This window comes from Globicephala melas, chromosome 18 (assembly GCF_963455315.2).
Source record: "Globicephala melas chromosome 18, mGloMel1.2, whole genome shotgun sequence".
In the NCBI taxonomy this organism is placed as follows: domain Eukaryota; kingdom Metazoa; phylum Chordata; class Mammalia; order Artiodactyla; family Delphinidae; genus Globicephala; species Globicephala melas.
Window position 1 is genome coordinate 56,657,322 of NC_083331.1, and position 21,636 is coordinate 56,678,957.

At 35.1% G+C, this 21,636-nt stretch overlaps 1 pseudogene; it reads left to right on the top strand.

The window, feature by feature from the left end:
• Positions 1–4,943: 4,943 nt before the first annotated feature.
• On the top strand, positions 4,944–20,069 carry LOC138842409 (tyrosine-protein phosphatase non-receptor type 12 pseudogene; annotated as a pseudogene).
• Positions 20,070–21,636: the final 1,567 nt, after the last annotated feature.

Sequence of the window (21,636 nt, forward strand, 5' to 3'; positions counted from 1 at the left end):
CTTCCAGGTTGTCCATTTTATTGGCATATAGTTGCTTGTAGTACACTCTCATGATCCTTTGTTTTTCTGCAGTGACCATTGTTACTTCTCCTTTTTCATTTTGTAATACTGTTGATTTGAGTCTTCTCCTTTTTTTCTTGATGAGTCTGGCTAATGGTGAAAAACTGGAACCATTTCCTCTAAGATCAGGAACAAGACAAGGTTGCCCACTCTCACCGCTATTATTCAACATAGTTTTGGAAGTTTTAGCCACAACAATCAGAGAAGAAAAAGAAATGAAAGGAATCAAAATTGGAAAAGAAGAAGTAAAACTGTCATTGTTTGAAGATGACATGATACTATATATAGAGAATCCTAAAGATGCTACCAGAAAACTACTAGAGCTAATCAATGAATTTGGTAAAGTAGCACGATACAAAATTAATGCACAGAAATCTCTTGCATTCCTATACATTAATGATGAAAAATCTGAGAGAAATTAAGGAAACACTCCCATTTACCAATGCAACAAAAAGAATAAACCTACCTAAGGAGACAAAAGACCTGTATGCAGAAAATTATAATACACTGATGAAAGAAATTAAAGATGATAGAAACAGATGGAGAGATATACCATGTTCTTGGACTGGAAGAAACAACACTGTGAAAATGACTATACTACCCACATCAATCTACAGATTCAATGCAATCCCTATCAAATGACCAATGGCATTTTTCACAGAACTAGAATAAAAATCTCACAATTTGTATGGAAACACAAAGACCCTGAATAGCCAAAGCAATGTTGAGAAAGAAAAACAGAGCTGGAGGTATCAGGCTCTCTGACTTCAGACTATACTACAAAGCTACTGTAACCAAGACAGTATAATACTGGCACAAAAGCAGAAATATAAATCAATGGAACAGGATAGAAAGCTCAGAGATAAACCCACGCACATATGGTCACCTTATCTTTGATAAAGTATGCAAAAATATGCAATGGAGAGAAGACAGCCTCTTCAATAAGTGGTGCTGGGAATACTGGACAGCTACATGTAAGAGAATGAAATTAGAACACTTCCTTACACCATACACAAAAATAAACTCAAAATGGATTAAAGACCTACATTTAAGGCCAGACACTATCAAACTCTTAGAGGAAAACAGAGGCAGAACACTCTATGACATAAATCACAGCAAGATTCTTTTTGACCCACCTCCTAGAGAAATGGAAATAAAAACAAAAATAAACAAATGGGACCTAATGAAACTTAAAAGCTCTTTTATTTTTGAAACTTAAAAGCTTTTGTACAGCAAAGGAAACCATAAATAAGATGAAAAGACAACCCTCAGAATGGGAGAAAATATTTGCAAACAAAGCAACTGACAAAGGATTAATCTCCAAAATATACAAGCAGCTCATGCAGCTCAATATCACAAAAAAACCCAATCCAAAAATGGGCGGAAGACCTAAACAAACATTTCACCAAAGAAGTTATACAGATTGACAACAAACAGATTAAAGGATGCTCAACATCATTAATCATTAGAGAAATGCAAATCAAAACTACAGTGACGTATCACCTCACACCAGTCAGAATGGCCATCATCAAAATATCTACAAACAACAAATGCTGGAGAGGGTGTGAAGAAAAGGGAACCCTCTTGCACTGTTGGTGGGAATGTAAATTGATACAGCCACTATGGAGAACAGTATGGAGGTTTCTTAAAAAACTAAAAATAGAATTACCATATAACCCATCAATCCCCCTCCTGGGCATATACCCTGAGAAAACCATAATTCAAAAAGAGTCATGTACCACAGTGTTCACTGCAGCACTATTTACAATAGCCAGGACATGGAAGCAACCTAAGTGTCCATTGGTAGATGAATCGATAAAGAAGATGTGGCACATATATACAATGGAATATTACTCAGCCATAAAAAGAAATGAAATTGAGTTATTTGTAGTGAGGTGGATGGACCTAGAGTCTATCATACAGAGTGCAGTAAGTCAGAAAGAGAAAAACAAATACTGTATGCTAACACATATATATGGAATCTAAAAAAAAGAAAAAAAAACATGAGATTAAACTTATTCACCATCCTGATTAAAGGTATTAATGAGTCCTTGATTTCACAAAATTTTTAAATCAATGTCATTCATTTTTCTTTTTCTTTACCTTTAAATTTTAGAAGCAGTAAGAATTTGAAAGTAATGCAAATATTTATTTAAATGTTTCATATGAAACTAGTCTCAGCACTTGTAGTTTCATCCCAAGTATGTTGTTCCTCATTTCAACATGTCATATTTCAAATACTCAATCAAAACTTACTTTTAGAATGGATTTCCTAAGGAAAGCTCTATGGATTCCTACTCTTTTCTGTAACAATAGTACTGCCCAGCCATTGAAACTAAAGAGTAACCTATACCTGTGGGTTCCTATAATGTACCTATATTTTCTTTCTGGGACATTATTTGTATGTATGTACATATGTATGTATGTATTTGCCCCAGATGATATATATCCAACCTCACAAACAAAACATTTTGAGGAAAAATTTTATAAAGAAAATTTTTACTTGCATATCAAGTGACCCTTGATATATATCCTTCATATATCAAATTACCATATCAAGTGAAAGAAGTGTCTCCTGTTGACATATGATATATTTAGCCTCTATTTGAAAAATTCACCAGCAGTTCCTACCTAATGAACCCAGACAATGAAGAATATTTTAGGTTAAAGAGTGTCAACTTTAAATATTCAAACATTTTCTGGCAAAAATAGCTTTGGAATTATGATGATTCAGTTGAAAAAGTTACATTGTATTAAAATTCAGCCCAAAACATTACTTATCAAAAGGTTACCTAGTCAACAATTAGCACATCTGAGCAGTTTGGGAAAGAACTATTATTGAAAAATACTTTTGTATCAGAGTTAAGAGTAAAGAGATTGCAAGTATGTCTTCATTGCTATCTGAGTATATTACCTAATTTCCCTTCCTTCCTCCCTCTCTCCCTCCCTCTCTCTCTTTCCCTTTCTTTCTTTCTTTCTTTCTTTCTTTTTTCTTTCTTCCTTCCTTCCTTCCTTCCTTTCTTTTTTGTGGTATACATCTGTGGTTTGGTTTCTGACAAATTTTCACATTTTTAATAAGAAAGATGATTTGCCTATGGAAATCTTACATTATATTTTCATTCTATGTACAATACATATAACATTAAAAGCAAAATTATTTAAAAAGAATAGCCCTCACAATTGTTACTTTTCTTATAAATATAAAACCTGGGTGGCACCAAGAAAATTGTATTGCGAGCATTAATATAAACATCCCTTGTTCTTTTAGCAAAAGGCTATAGAGCTCTCTGGTTTCTAACTCAGTCTCATCTCACCTGACCCCATTATAAACTCAGTGCAACAGATCTAAACATAAGGAACTGAAACATTTGCATTGGTTTGGAAAGAATATACACCCACATGGGGACAGAACAAGTGAGGTTTTTATAGTTCCAAATATGTTTTCTTATTGAATTTGCACCTGCTTAAAGCTCAGCCAAATTGTGGTACATGGGCCAGTTCTATTTTCCATTTTCTTTGTGAATTAAAAGTAAAATAAGTGTGCAATTGAGCCTAGATAGCAGATGGTCTGCGATAGGTATAAACACATTGTACCATATGTCTGAATGGCACTTTCAGAAGTACTTGGAACTGCTAAAATATTTCATTGTCAATAGACATATGAATATACATACACTGCTACAATTAAAGATAAAGTGACTGATTCACGTCTTACCATTTGGGAGAAGAGTGGCTTAGGAATAGGTGTGTACTACAACTGGGAAACAGCAGTTTCCTTTGTTGATCCCTGAAGGGATAGAGAAAACAAAGCCAACATAAGGTGGTAAGTTTGTGGAGAATTTTGTACATTTAATAGCCATGAACAAGTAAGTATATGAAAGTGAGCCTCCCTCTGGCTTCAGAACTTTCTCTAGGGTAGCTGGATATCCTGGGAAGAAAGTTGAAGGTACTTGAAGTCCTTCTTTTTTCCTCATATGATTAACGTTATCTTTATCCCATTCCCAGATATTTTCCTTTCTTCCTTGCAAAATGGAAAAGTAAGCAACTTTTAAAGTGACAAAGTTTAGCTAGATATTTTTACAGAGGGGAAAAACTGAAGTTCAGAAATGTTACTTGCCTTGACTCATAGGACATATCATGGCAACCAACAGCTGATTCAGGTTTTGAAGCCCATATTCAGAATGTCACATATGCTGTGTCTGCACTTTCTAAAGATACATAATATATAGCTTACCTCTATATTAAGGAGTGTTTTATTTTTTCTTCTTTTAGATGATAGTTTAGATTTAGTGAATGCATAGGTATGGATTTCTTCCTTCTTTTTTTTTTTTTTGTAATTTTACCCCTGGGTGAGTCTAACCAAGGAAATGGCTTCAGACATCACCTCTATGCAATCATCACTCATTTAAGATCCAGACCCAAATCTACAACTAACAGTTACACATTCACGTATGAATGTTCCGTCACGGATGTCCCTAAACAAACAGGAAAACAGTGCATTTTACTACCACAGTATCCTGGTCAGCCTTATGCCAATCTAGGTTTCCGTGGTATAGATTTTGGCCCTAATATGTGCACAAATCATGAATAAAACTTTAGTCATCTTTGTCACTTACGTCTTCGCCAACTGCCTATTCAATTTATGGATAGTACTGTCACAGGCAAAGCCCACTTGTGTCCCAGGAAAAAATAAGATGTAATCCAGGTGATAAATTCTAATCTCTTCCTTTGGGCTTAGTCTAGTTTCACTCACCTATAGTGGGTTGTGTACAGAGGCCTTGCACCTAACACACTGAGTTAGAGTTTCTAGTGCAGAACCGCTGTGCCTGACACACCAGCACCATGTGCCCTGCGAAGTGCTATGCCCGACACCTCAATTCAACATGGCGATGGTGGGCCGTGTGCAAAGATGCTGCGCCCGGCACCTCAGTCTGGGGCACAGTGTGCAGCACACCTGCGCCCCACAGGCGAGAACTCCACCCCCTCCCCGCTGACAGAAACCCTGAAAAGCAGCCCTACCCACAGCCTTTTGGGGAGTGCATGTGCTCTAGAGCAGGAGTATGCACTTCTCCATTCTTTGATAAAGAATAAAGCTTCCCTTTGCCTCTGAACCAAACTCGGTCTCATTCTATTGGCTCAAAGGACACCTGGCAGAAGCACTCTTGTTGGGGATCCACTCAAAAGGGTGGATAACAGTTCCTTCTGGTATTATTGTAATGGCTATCTAATGTTCATTTCCCTTAGCACTTCCACAGTCCTAGTTTGTGGCCTTGTCCTAAACTTTCTACTCTATCATATTAAATACCTAATTAATCTCCTAAATGTTTAATGCTATTTTTACATACTGTTTGTGTTTTTGCAATTGTGCTTTTGCTGATTTAAATTTTGTCTCCATATTACATAATAAAAATTTTAAAATATACTTTAAAACATGAAACATACAAGAGAATGTAAGTGAATGGCTACTGTATATTTCTTCACACATTTTAAAAATATTTGGTGGGGGGGACTCCAGTTCAAGAGGGGTGACATAGGAAGATCCTGGGCTCCCCTCTTCCCAGGGACACACCAAATCTGCAGCTAAATATGGAACAACTCCCTCTGGAAAAAAAAACAAAACACCTAAAAACCATCTAAGCAACTCCTACATGAGGGGCCAATGAAAGAAGACCCCTTATCAAAGTGGGTAGGGGAGGCTGGTACACAATCTCTCCATAAACTCCATCCTTGGCACAGAGACCCACAGTCAGGAGGGGACTCCAAACTCAAAGTTTGTCCGTGAGGAGTGAAAGCTTTGAACCCCACATCAGACACCCCAGCTTTTCAGACCTGTTTCTGAGAGATGAGCTCCCAAAAGGTAGTTTTGAAATCCAAAGGGGCGGGCTCAAGACCACAAGACCACAGGCTGTAATAATCTGTGAAAGGGCTCTTAAAGCACTTGCAGGGTCAATCTCTACGGCTTTAGGGCTCAGCTTGGAGGCAACAGATGGAGAGGCTTATTTGGTATTCTTCAAACATTGGCCTGAGAGGGAGGCAAATAATTTAACACACGTTAGGAGGCTGGAAGGCAACATCTTCACAGTCTTCATCTGCCTCACTACAGCTCTCTGATATCTCCCAGAAAGAAACTCATACGCTCATCTGGAGTCCCAGTTTTTGCAACTGACACCTGGGCATCAACTTCAGACCTCCAAATTGCCTGGCTCTGGTAGCCAGCCTGATTTATTCTTGTAGTCCCACAGGACTGTATATATTTGTACACTTTAAAAGCTGCTGCCTGAGCATCTGCTTCCAATCATGTTGAATCCAGGTAGTGAATGAGATCTCTTCTGGAACACTGAAAGTTCTTGGCACAACCTCAACTACTGGGGTCCATTAAAAATGAAATAGGCTGCTGGTACAATCACAAAGGTTTGAGAACAACCAAGAGATAGGCCAGGGTTGAATGATAAAGTTCATCTCCTGTGTAAGGCCACTACTTCAAGACTAAGAGAGGCGGCTCTTTTACCTAATATACAAAAAATAACATAGAGAGTCAAGCAAAGTGAAGAAACAAACAAATATGTTCTAAACAAAAGAACAATATAAAACCTTAAACTATTGTTTTTGTATCATGCAATAAATATGTATTCTGTGACTACCTTAATTCAATTAAGATTATACCCTTAGAGAGAATTACATTACATAATATGACCCACATAACCTAGAAATATTGAAAAAATAAAGTTAGGTATGTCACAAATGCATAAAATGTATGTCAATGCCATTCTATCCTTATATAAGCATACCGTGAGTAATATTTAATATAAAATTAACAGTGTGTTTTCTTACTGTCTTATAACTTTGCTTTCAAAGAACTTAGAATAGGCCTCTCTCTCATAGTCTGAGAAACTGCATATCAGCCTATAATCACAGGTAAATTATTTTTTAAACAAATGTAACAATGTTCCCAATACTGTATTATGAATATGACTGTAATACTATCTACCATAAAAATTTTATCATGATTCATTCATTAGTGTATAGGCTAGGCTACCATGAAGCAATCATACAGATTACACTAGCCTACCATAAAGAAATCATGTTGCTGCTTCTTCCATTATCAATGTATGAATTGTTTTACCTGTAAAAATATTTTTTCACATTATCTTTTTTAAAAATTTTAATGTCTAGTAGTGATACATATATCATCTACAGTGTTTTGCATCATATAAAACAATATTGATATAGGTACTGACAGACAACTCGTCTTATAAACAGATGATGTAAACTTACAGTATGCATAAATATAGTACGGTACTGTAAATATTTTCTCTTCTTTATGATTTGTTTAATAATGTTTTTCTTTTCTCTAGTTTACTTTATTGTAAGAATAAAATAAGAAATATACGTTAACTGTTTATATTATAGGTAAGAATTCCAGTCAACAGTAGGCTATTAGTAGTTAAGTTTTTGGGGAGTCAAAAATTATACATGGATTTTTGACTGTGCAGGGGGAAGAGGTCAATGCCCCTAATCCCTGTGTTGTTCAAGTGTCAACCGTACTTGAGAGATAATATAGTACTACTTTTTTTTCCATTGTGTAAAAAATACTTCACCAGTGGTGCCTTGGGCCATGGCTGGGCAGCTTCAACAAGACCACCCTTCCCATAGATAAAACCTATAAATTTTGGTAAACAAAAATGCACCTGAAGCCACTAAATATAACCAAAAGCACTTAGATACTGGTAAATAAAAATCAAACTTGAATAAAAAATAGCACTAAGTAGCATTCTCTCTTTCATAGATATTTTCTTGACCTTCAACCCCAGTCATCTCCATCAGGGATAATTCAAGTCCTATTAGAAAAAACAAAACAAAAACAAGCTTAAACATTTAAAGAGATAGAAGATAGAGTTAGCACTACCAGAACCAATGTAAAGTGAAAGGGAAAATCCTGGAAATGAGAGGGCCAGAGAGGAAGAGGTCCATATCTGTTTATAAAATTGCCAGTTTCTGACTGACTCTTGAACTCTGAATTGAGGCATACTCTAAGAACTACAGATAAGGTTAAAAAAAATAATTGAGATTTGAGCTCCTCTCCCCACAGGGATGACAAAACTGTGGTTCAGCCAAGATGAATGCTTGCTTAAAAAGCAGAATCAGACTCCCTCTTGTGAGAACACCAGGATCACAACTAGCTGCTGGACAATCATTGACAGGAAGACACTGTAATTCACCAAAAAAGATACCCCACATCCAAAGACAAAGGAAAAGCCACAATGAGATGGTAGGAGGGGCACAATCACAGTAAAATCAAATCCCATAACTGCTGGGTGGGTGACTCACAGACTGGAGAACACTTATATCACAGAAGTCCACCCACTGGAGTGAAGCTTCTGAGCCCCACATCAGGTTTCCCAACGTGGGGGTCTGGCAACAGGAGGAGGAATTCTTAGAGAATCAGACTTTGAAGCCTACTGGGATTTGACTGCAGGACTTTGAAAGGACTGGGGGAAACAGAGACTCCACTCCTGGAGGGCACACACAAAGTAGTGTGTGCATCAGGACCCAGGGGAAGGAGCAGTGACCCCAGGGGAGACTGAACTAGACCCACCTGCTAGTGTTGGAGGGTCTCCTGCAGAGGCGGGGTGGGGGGTTGTGGCTCACCGGGGGGACAAGGACACTAGCAGCAGAAGTTCTGGGAAGTACTCCTTGGCGTGAGCCCTCCCAGAGTCTATCATTAGCCCCCAAAAAAGCGCAGGTAGGCTCCATTGTTGGGTTGCCTCAGGCAACCAGGGAGGGAAGCCAGCCCCACCCATCAGCAGTCAAGCGGATTAAAGTTTTACTGAGCTCTGCCCACCAGAGCAACAGTCAGCTCTACCCACCACAAGTCCCTCCCATCAGGAAACTTGCACAACCCTCTTAGATGGCCTCATCCACCAAAGGACAGACAGCAGAAGCAAGAACTACAGTCCTGCAGCCTGTGGAACAAAAACCACATTCACAGAAAGATAGACAAGATGAAAGGCAGAGGGCTATCTACTGGATGAAGGAACAAGACAAAACCCCAGAAAAACAACTAAATGAAGAGGAGATAGGCAACCTTCCAGAAAAATAATTCAGAATAATGACAGTGAAGCAGATCCAGGACCTTGAAAAAGAATGGAGGCAAAGATCAGGAAGATGCAAGAAATGATTAACAAAGACCTAGAATAATTAAAGAACAATCTAACAGAAATGAAAAATACAATAACTGAAATGAAAACTACACTAGAAGGAATCAATAGCAGAATAACTGAGGCAGAAGAACGATAAGTGACCTGGAAGACAGAATGGTAGAATTCACTGCTGTGGACAGAATAAAGAAAAAAGAATGAAAAGAAATGAGGACAGCCTAAGAGACCTCTGGGACAACACTAAACACAACAACATTTGCATTATAGGGGTCCCAGAAGGAGTAGAGAGAGAGAAAGGACCAGAGAAGATATTTGAAGAGATTATAGTTGAAAACTTCCCTAACATGGGAAAGGAAAGAGCCACCCAAGTCCAGAAAGAGCAGCGAGTCTCATACAGGATAAATTCAAGGAGAAACATGCCAGGACACAGAGTAACCAAATTGGCAAAAATTAAAGACAAAGAAAAATTATTGAAAGCAGCAAGGGAAAAACAACAAATAACATACAAGGGAACTCCCATAAGGTTACCAGCAGATTTCTCAGCAGAAACTCTACAAGCCAGAAGGGAGTGGCATGATACACTTAAAGTGATGAAAGGGAAGAACCTACAAACAAGATTACTCTACCCAGCAAGGATCTCATTCAGATTCCATGGAGAAATCAAAAACTTTACAGATAAGCAAAAGCTAAGAGAATTCAGCACCACCAAACCAGCTCTACAACAAATGCTAAAGGAATTTCTATAAGTGGGAAACACAAGAGAAGAAAAGGACCTACAAAAATAAACCCAAAACAATTAGAAAATGGTCATAGGAACATACATATCGATAATTACCTTAAACATGAATGGATTAAATGCTCCAAACAAAAGACAAAGGCTTGCTGAATGGATACAAAAACAAGACCCATATATATGCTGTCTACAAGAGACCCACTTCAGACCTAGGGACACATACAGACTGAAAATGAGGGGATGGAGAAAGATATACCATGCAAATGGAAATCAAAAGAAAGCTGGAATAGCAATACTCATATCAGATAAAATAGACTTTAAAATAAAGAATGTTATAAGAGACAAGGAAGCACACTACATAATGATCAAGGGATCAATCCAAGAAGAAGATATAACAGTTATAAATATATATGCACCCAACACAGGAGCATCTCAATACAAAAGGCAACTGCTAACAGCTATAAAAGAGGAAATCAACAGTAAGAAAACAATAGTGGGAGACTTTAACACCTCACTTACACCAATGGACAGATCATCCAAAATGAAAATAAATAAGGAAACAGAAGCTTTAAATGACACAATAGACCAGATAGATTTAACTGATATTTATAGGACATTCCATCCAAAAACAGCAGATTACACTTTCTTCTCAAGTGCACACGGAACATTCTCCAGGATAGATCACAGCTTGGGTCACAAATCAAGCCTCAGTAAATTTAAGAAAGTTGAAATCATATCAAGCCTCTTTTCTGGTCACAACGTTATGAGATTAGAAATGAATTACAGGGGAAAAAACGTAAAAAACACAAACACATGGAGGCTAAACAATACATTATTAAATAACGAAGAGATCACTGAAGAAATCAAAGAGGAAATCAAAAAATACCTAGAGACAAATGACAATGAAAACACGATGATCCAAAACCTATTGGATGAAGCAAAAGCAGTCGTAAGAGGGAAGTTTATAGCTATACAAGCTTACCTCAAGAAACAAGAAAAATCTCAAACAATCTAACCTTACACCTAAAGGAACTAGAGAAAGAAGAACAAACAAAACCCAAACTTAGCAGAAGAAAAGAAACCATAATGATCAGAGCAGAAATAAATGAAATAGAAACAAAGAAAACAATAGCAAAGATCAATAAAACTAAATGCTGGTTCTTTGAGAAGATAAAAAAAAATTGATAAACCATTAGCCAGACTCATCAAGAAAAAGAGGGAGAGGACTCAAATCAATAAAATTAGAAATGAAAAAGAAGTTACAACAGACACCGCAGAAATACAAAGCATCCTAAGAGACTACTAGAAGCAACTCTATGCCAATAAAATGGACAACCTGGAAGAAATGGACAAATTCCTAGAAAGGTATAACCTTCCAAGACTGAACCAGGAAGAAATAGAAAATATGAACAGACCAATCACAAGTAATGAAATTGAAACTGTGATTAAAAATCTTCCAACAAACAAAAGTCCAGGACCAGATGGCTTCACAGGTGAATTCTATCAAACATTTACAGAAGAGCTAACACCCATCCTTCTCAAACTCTTGCAAAAAATTGCAGAGGAAGGAACACTCCCAAACTCATTCTATGAGGCCACCATCACCCTGATACCAAAACCAGACAAAGATACTACAAAAAAAGAAAATTACAGACCAATATCACTGATGAATATAGATGCAAAAATTCTCAACAAAATACTAGCAAACAGAATCCAACAACACATTAAAAGGATCACACACCATGATCAAGTGGGATTTATCCCAGGAATGCAAGGATTCTTCAATATACGCAAATCAAACAATGTGATACACCATACTAACAAATTGAAGAAGAAACACCATATGATCATCTCAATGGAGGCAGAAAAAGCTTTTGACAAAATTCAACACCGATTTATGATAAAAACTCTCCAGACAGTGGGCATAAAGGGAAACTACCTCAACATAATAAAGGCTATATACAACAAACCCACAGCAAACATCATTCTCAACGGTGAAAAACTGAAAGCATTTCCTCTAAGATCAGGAACAAGACAAGGATGTCCATTCACCACTGTTATTCAACATAGTTTTGGAAGTCCTAGCCACGGCAATCAGAGAAGAAAAAGAAATAAAAGGAATACAAATTGGAAAAGAAGAAGTAAAACTGTCACTGTTTGCAGATGACATGATAGTATATGTAGAGAATCCTAAAAATGCCACCAGAAAACTACTAGAACTAAGCAATGAATTTGGTAAAGTTGCAGGTTACAAAATTAATGCCCAGAAATCTCTTGGAGATCATTTTCAATATTTCCATCTTCATAAAGAACTTGTGTATGAGGTAAGTGTTGTTATTTTATATATATTTCTGTGTAAGAAATGATTTTCAGATTGATGAGGTGAATAAATAAATATCCTGATTCCAATGACTGATAGAGTTAACATATTAATCGTTGTACACTGATTTATATAGTCTAACAAATGATTTTTTTACTGAATGTGACTGGTTATATTTTTTGGCTTCTTTTCCTAATCATGTTGATAAAGTTTGCAATTAATTCAGTGATAGAGAATATGCCGATCTATATGAGCTGATATTTTGTAACAAATAGTACAGCTAAAACCTAAAGTGACCTTGCATTCATATGCAAAATATTCTCCTTACACTTCTGTATGTGACTGAAACGCTTTGAGTTTATGAAAACAAAATAGCAGAATTAAAGATGAGTGAAGAACATCAGACTTAGTTATATTTTGATGAAATATTCCTGCTATTAATAGGTATTTTTTAATAGGTATTTTGATTTGCCTTCAAAATGGGATTTGTGACAGTTGAGAAGAATTTTTTCTCACAAATTATTGAAGAGAGATGAGTATGCACATCTCCATCCTATTGAATAGGTCACCAAAGCATGGGCCTTGAAAGTCTGAACAAAATATCAATATTACCCAGGATTTAGAGTAGGGAAGAAAAGGTAGAGATGATAATTTGTGGCTGAGAATTAAAAAACAAAATAAAATGCATCATATCAAGTCCTGAATAAAAGATCTACTTGCTTCTGGGTGTGCAAAGGTGGTAAACAATTCTGTTATGTGCTTACCCCAGATCCCCCAGCTGTTAACATCTCATCTGCTTTGCCAGTATCTATATATTTATATCTACATCTGTATCTATATCTGTCTGTTTGTCTATTATCAATCTTTTTGGGGTTTTTTGAGAGCAGTTTGCAGAAATGATGAACCATTAGCCTGAATAAGTTAGTGTCTATAATTTATGAACAAGGATGTCTTCTATAACAAGTATACAAACATCCAAATCAGGAAATTAAACATTAATACACTTCTAGTGACAAACCACAGACTCCATTTAAGTTTCACCAGTTGTCCCAATCACAGCCTCTATAGCAAAGGATCCAATATTACATCACACATTTCATTCACTTGTCGACTTTCTCTAATCACATTCAATGGAATGCTTTTGTAGTCTTTTCATTACTTTCATGATCCTGAGTTTTTTAAAGTACTATACTACAGGTAGTTATTTTACTGAATGCTGTGTCAGTCTTTGTTTGACTGATATTCATCATGATTACTTTTTTTAGCTGTTTTAACAGGGATATTGAAGATGAAATGTATATTCTTTTTATTCCAACATGTCAGTTGGTACATGATAAAAAATTGCCCTATTGTGGGTCATGTTAACTTTGATCACCAAATTTTAGCAATATCTGTCAGGTATCTTCATTCTCTTTGTCTTTGTAAATTATGAGTATTTTGTGATGACATACTTTGTGACTAAAATTACACTTTGTGTAAAATTGTGTAAATTTATACTGTGTGTGAAAATTTTTCTGTTTCACATTTTTACCCATTACTTTTCATATTCATTGATAGTTGTCTATATCAGTTATTGCCAGGAGGGTTACCAAATCGTGATTTTCTAATTCCATAACTTCTTCTGCATTTGTTAATTGGCATTTAACTGTAAAGATGAGTTTTTCTTCTCCATATTTATATATTTATTCATTTATTTATATTGGTATGGACTTATGAATTCTTATTTAATCAATGAGCAACAATCTGTTACAATATTTTTGTATGTGTGTGTTCACTTTTACTTGTCTCATATTTGTCCAGTGGGAGCCTCTTAAAATTAGAACTCCTGACCTTTCAGGATGTCTCTCATTCCTTGAGAATTTGCTTATTTTCCTTACTGGGTTTTTTAAAAATTTTATTTTATTTATTTTTTATACAGCAGGTTCTTATTAGTTATCTATTTTATACACATCAGTGTATACGTGTCAATCCCAATCTCCCAATTCATCACACCACCACCACCAACCACCCCCAGCCACTTTCCCCTCTTGGTGTACATACGTTTGTTCTCTACGTCTGTGTCTCTATTTTTGCCCTGCAAACTGGTTCATCTGTACCATTTTTCTAGGTTCCACATATATGTGTTAATATACGATATTTGTTTTTCTCTTTCTGACTTACTTCACTCTGTATGACAGTCTCTAGATCCATCCACGTCTCTACAGATGACCCAATTTTGTTCTTTTTTATGGCTGAGTAATATTCCATTGTATATATGTACCACACCTTCTTTATCCATTCATCTGTCAATGGGCATTTAGGTTGCTTCCATGACCTGGCTATTGTAAATAGTGCTGCAATGAACACTGGGGTGCATGTGTCTTTTTTTTTTTTTTTTTTTTTTTTGCGGTATGCGGGCCTCTCACTGTTGTGGCCTCTCCCGTTGCGGAGCACAGGCTCCGGACGTGCAGGCTCAGTGGCCATGGCTCACGGGCCTAGCCACTCTGCGGCATGTGGGATCTTCCCGGACTGGGACATGAACTCATGTCCCCTGCATTGGCAGGCGGACTCTCAACCACTGCGCCACCAGGGAAGCCCTGCACGTGTCTTTTTGAATTATGGTTTTCTCTGGGTATATGCCCAGTAGTGGGATTGCTGGGTCATATGGTATTTCTATGTTTAGTTTTTTAAGGAACCTCCATACTGTTCTCCATAGTGGCTATATCAATTTACATTCCCACCAGCAGTGCAAATGTGTTCCCCTTTCTCCACACCCTCTCCAGCATTTGTTTTTTACAAGTTTCTGATGATGCTCATTCTAACAGGTGTAAGGTGATACCTCATTGTAGTTTTGATTTGCATTTCTCTAATAATTAGTGATGTTGAGCAGCTTTTCATGTGCTTCTTGGCCATCTGTATGTCATCTTTAGAGAAATGTCTACTTAGGTCTTCTGCCCATTTTTGGATTGGGTTGTTTGTTTTTTTAATATTGAGCTGCATGAGCTGCATCTCAATATTAAAATTGATATATCTTGGAGAGAGAATTTGCTTATTTTCTGACACAGCAAAATTTCCAGGTTTATTTTATTCTTTGTTTTTTCCAGATTTTTATTGGTCATTTTTTCAAAGAATCTGTATTCCTTGCAGTGGAGAAAGATATTTGGAAATATTTCTAATTATTTAGGAATGCAAGATCTGAGTACTAGATTTGCTCATCGTTATAGGGGTGTCACTGCTTCGAGGATTTTTCAGAGAATAGATCCCAAAATATATGAATGTTTATACATGCATAAACACACACACACATAATCCACACAGGCATACATATGTTTCTTTCTATACCTATCTCTATATTGAAAGTTATTAGTTTACACCCAAAACTATTCTGACACCAATTATTCTGACACCAATTATTATAGTTCATGTTGCCTTTGACTCTTTCTCTCCTTATAACTCCTCTCTCTGACAGTGAGAAACCTCATTTCATTTTAGTTAAAAATCATTACATTTTGGCTCAATCCCTCCCTATATCACAATCTGCAAGGCTATTCTTCACTCATACCTAACAGTCATACTTCTGTTTACTGGACTGTCTGTAACATTACTGAGACCTGAAACATAGCTTGGCCATGGGCTTGCAGCTCTAAACCAGAAAGCCACCTTCAAAAAATACATTGTGAAACAAGTGGGGCTATAATGGCTTTTTGCTTCACTTTTTTTTGTACATATTACTTTTGTCCCTAATGTTTGCTTCATCTTTACTGTGATGGAGGTACTTGTATAGATGGAGATAGATAAATTGCTAACAAAGAAGGAAAGGGCCATCAACAGCAAGACACAGTATATGCTGTAGGATGTTCATTTATTTATTTAGCTAATATATATAATATTATAGATATATTTTATACATGAAATATAATATATAATTATATAAACATGCATATGCCTGTCTATAATCATATATTTTTGTGTATGTACATATTTTATATAGAAACATATATATACATATACACACATAGAGCAAAAAAGAGAGAAAGAGAGTCAGAGAGACAGAGAGAGACATATGGACCATCTTCTATTTGCCAGGATCTATGTTAAGGCTTATAAAAGAATACATATCTTGCCTACAATCAAAAAGCTAAAGAACAGGGAAATGAATATGAAAAAGAATATATTTATATGTGTGTGTCTGTATAACTGAATCACTTTGTTGTGCACCTGAAACTAGCAAACATTGTAAATTAACTATACTTCAATGAAAAAAAAGAAAGTTGAAGATTTAAAAAAAAAAGCAAATGTGTGCCTATTAAAATAGTTTTTTCAATTAAAAAAAAAGCTAAAGAGCAATCTACTTAAATTCAATATAGATGTCATACTCTTACTACTCTATAAAGTTTGAAAATTTATAATAATATTTTAATATTTATTTTATAATATTTTTCTCTAATAGTTTTATAATATTCATACAATATCATGTATATTATAATAGTTATATCTTATTGTGCCTAAATTAATTTCAGGGATCACTTTAAAACTGCATACAAAATTACTTCACTACCCAAAATATATTTGATTTTTTTATGTGTTTGGTAAAAAAGCAGTAAATAGAACAACAGAATTATTGTTGAGACAAAGTAAAATAACGATAATGGTAATGATGATGATAATAATAAAAACTTTATACAGATTCTCTATAGAAATTAATTGAATTGACTGCAGTTATCTTGAGAAGAGATCTACTGAGCACCTTTGTGTAAGAACACATAAGTATAGCTTATTGCCTTCCTGATTGTTCACTTCCTCTTTCAATAGGCAGAAAATTGTTATCAATACAGAACTCTGTTTTTGAAGATAATTTTAATCACCAATCACACATATAGTTTGTAAATTACCCTGAAGTACAATTCCACAGTACATAAGAATTTAATAGAACTCACAAAGGCAGGTCCTTAGTGTCAGCTAAAATAGAATACTTTCAGATGAAATTACTTTCTAAGCCATAGTTGAGGAAAGGCTAAACAATTTTCTACAAACAATTATTATTGACTACTCTGCTGGTAGCATGATGTTAAAAAGAAATTTATTACTCTGTTTTAGGTTTCTGAATTTTCAGTTTATAGTCTAACATCATGTCTATATCCGATTTCTATTAAGCTGGGAGATGAAGGAGACTGTATGTTTTCAGAGGCATTAAATAGGAGTTTAGATTTTGTTGTTAATTCAGGCTTGACATATTACAACACGTATACTAAGAAAGGCAATTTATTTAGAATGCTTACTGTGTTTTTCTGCCTTGTTTTTTAATTTGGGGAGATTATGGGGTTTTTTATTATTGATCTGATGTAATTATGTAGTTCCCATGTTAATTAAACTATAATGCCATAAAATAACTAGATATTATAATCTATCATGCTCACAGAATTTTGAAATTTTCAGATTGAAGACTGAACAGTGATCTAGAAATCTGTCACAGTTTATATGTTATATTTTACAAATATAGCTTTTATTTGCAAGGTATGTAATAAGATGTAATAATAACCAGAAACAAATAGATGAGTAGCATTTGTTGATTGTTTATAATGTGTGAGGTACTGTTCTAGCCCTTTTCATAAACATTTTGCTCATTTTATAGAAAAGGAATCTCAGGCTTATCTAAGGTCACATAAAGTGGGGCTGAGGTTCAGAAAGGATCTGTCAACATGATTAAACATTACTCAATACCTAGTTGTTTAGCATTAAGTAAAGGAATATTTTTATAGAATATAGTTTTTGTTCAGGATAATGCTTTTATGTTTTATTTATGTTTTTCTAATTAGAAATTAACTTTCTAATTTTCTTTATTCCACTTACGAGGACTTATTTTGATTAACTATATGTATTAATTATTTGTTGCTGTTGTGAAATACTACCACAAACATAGTGGCTTAAAAGAACTCAAATTTATTAATATTTTCTTTCACCTTTATCTTATAGTTCTGGAGGGCAAAAATCTTAAATGGTTTTCACTGGGCTAAAATCTAGGACTTCCTTTCAAAGGCTCCAGGAGAGAGTCTGTTACCTTGCTTTTTCCAGGTTCTAGAGGCTGACTGTAATCCTTGGCTTGTGGTCACTTCTTCTATGTGCAAGCCAGCAGTTATGACATTTCGATCTCCGCTTCTTCTGCTTCCATTGCTCCATCTTCTCTGACTTTGACCTTCCTGCTTCCATCTTATTAGGATCCTATAATTACACTGAATTTGCCTGAATGATTCAGTATAATTTCCCTATTTCAAGATCCTTAATTTATCTGTAAATTCCTTCATTTGTAACAGCAGGAGGGCAACACGTGATATCACTGCAATGTGTCAACTCAAAGTACACGATACAAATATTTACAATGGAGTGATATTCTTTCTAAATGTTCAAAGATTACATTTAAAAATGTGAGTCAAACAAATAAATCATAATAAGTGTATTCTTTTCCAAAGAATCACAGAAAAATAACTTTCTTATCTTAGAATTTTTGTTTGTTCTTTTAGAACTTAGTAATAAAATTTTCTTCTGAGGAAAAATTGAAGGTTTTGAGAATCACCACAACATATGCCAAATTCCCCAAAGAACACAGAACCAATGATTCAAGGAAGATTGTGAGGAGAGGTAGTTGTTGAAGGATTATTTAAAAGAAGCCCTGCATTTTATGTTCTGTGTCCATCCCTATTCAGAGAAGTAAGATGGCCAAAGATTTTTACTATTTTTGGTATTAAGTATGTATCTATTGAGATGGGTACATATAGCTAATCTACACACATAGGGCCCTATAATAAAATCTAATTTCATGGGAAGAATAAATTAGATAAGGTTATCCTACATCCATAGTTATTACATTTCTCATTGTGAATAGTTAAACTTGAATTCTGGTTTATAGTTAAATTATTTCTGAGGTTGCTGGTGTGAGGTCATGCATAGGTAATACAGTCATTCTCAATGTATCTTGAAATTAACTTTTTTAAGCCTTCAACCCTTAAAGCTAGACTTTACAAATTTGTGAATTCATGATGTTAAAACTTAGAATGTTAGCTAGAGATGACTTCTAACATCATATTTATTTTACCAGTTACCATTTATCAAAAATCTATAACCTTGCCCTTTGCTCAAGCTGGTCTCAGGAGTGGGCAAGCAACTAAGAAGATTGTCAACAAAGTATAGAACAGAAAAGATTTATACCACAGCCACTGGAGAAAAAGAAGAAAATGTTAAAAAGAACAGATATAAGGACATACTGCCATTTGACCACAGCCGAGTTAAATTGACTTTAAAGACTCCTTCTCAAGATTCAGACTATATCAATGCAAATTATATTAAAGGTGCTTATGGGCCAAAGGCATATGTGGCAACCCAAGGACCTTTAGCAAATACAGTAATAGATTTTTGGAGGATGATATGGGAGTACAATGTTGTAATCATTGTAATGGCCTGTCGTGAATTTGAGATGGGAAGGAAAAAATGTGAGCACTATTGGCCTTTGTATGGAGAAGACCCTATAACATTTTCACCATTTAAAATTTCTTATGAAGCTGAACAAACAAGAACATACTACTTCATTAGGACACTCTTACTTGAATTTCAAGATGAATCTCATAGGCTATATCAGTTACATTATGTGAACTGGCCAGACCATGGTGTTCCCTCATCATTTGATTCTATTCTGGACTTGATAAGCTTAATGAGGAAATATCAAGAACATGATGTGCCTATTTTTATTCATTGTAGTACAGGCTGTGGATGAACAGGTGCCATTTATGCCATAGATTATATGTGGAATTTAATATTTTTAACTTAATACAATGTTTAAAACATTTTTTAATGCCATTGCTGTGTCAATTTTTAACTGAAGTATGATTGACTTACAATATTATATTAGTTTCAGGTGTACAACATAGTGATCCAATATTTTTGTACATTACAAAATTATCACCATGATAAGTCCAGTTACCACCTGTAATCATACAAAGTTATTATAATATTATTGAACTATATTCCCTGTGCTGTACATGACATCCCTGTGACTCATTTGTAACTGGAAGTTTGTACCTCTTAATTTCCACCTAGTTCACTCATCCCCCCACCCCTGTTCCCTCTGGCAAAAACCAGTTTGTTCTATGAATCTGTTTCTGTATTGTTAGGTTTGTTCATTTGTTTTGTTTTTTAGATTCCACATATAAGTGAAATAATACAGCATTTGTTTTTCTCTGTCTGACTTAGCATAATACACTCTAGTTCCATTCATGTTGTTGCAAATGGCAAATTTTCATTCTTTTTCATGGCTGAGTAATATATATTCATCATATGTACATGCCACATCTTCTTTATCCATTTGTCTATTAATGGGCACATAATTAAACTAAAAAGAGACAATTTGTGCTAAATGAGAAGGAAAGCAATAAAAATAATGCAATTCGCAATCTGAAGCTTTTGAGAGAAATTCAAGTGAAGAATGACATCTTAAGTATATTTAGGTTTAAATTGTGGTCTGATTATAATATTTTTGTTGAAGTACATTTTTGGTGGTCTTGATTGCAATCTGTGAAGTCATTCAATTTTAATTCTAAATATAGAATTAAGTTTAATTAAATCACTGTTGTGCTAGTTTTGGAAAAGTTTTTGCTGTTTTTGTTTTCTTGCGCAGATGTCTCCTAATTGCCTGCTTTTAGTGACGTTATTTTAGATATCAAAAATTCACATTCACATTTAACAGCTTTCTAAATAATCAGATGTGAATTAATTTCAGTTTTTTAATACTCTATTCTCCAATTTTGGATCTTTGTTACACAGCTCTTAAAGGCCAGAAGCTCATATTTTCAATTCTGGCAGATGGAGAATTTGCGAAAACTTTAACAAAAATGTTGGCACATATCCATTCAATATATTATGCTAAAAGTAGCTCTAGTTTTTAATATAAACTGTATTTTCTTAACAGATTTGCTGTTTCCCCCACTCTCTGTCTTTAAGGTGCACAAACCTTGTATGATATGCAAATGACCAATTAGATCATGAACAATTTATTTAGTGAAAAGCAGCTATGCTTGGGTAGCTCAAGAAGATGTGTCTCAGTGTTTTAAGCTATAACAAATCTGAGTTTTGTTGAGTTAGTGGGTGAAGGGAATTCCAAAGATTCCAGCCATTTTTCCTGGCCTATGTACTATAATCATGATTTAATGTAATAGTATTTGTTGCCTTATGTATTGCATTGCTCCTATGTTGGGTGCATATATATTTATAACTGTTATATCTTCTTCTTGGATTGATCCCTTGATCATTATGTAGTGTCCTTCCTTGTCTCTTGTAACATTCTTTATTTTAAAGTCTATTTTATCTGATATGAGTATTGCTACTCCAGCTTTCTTTTG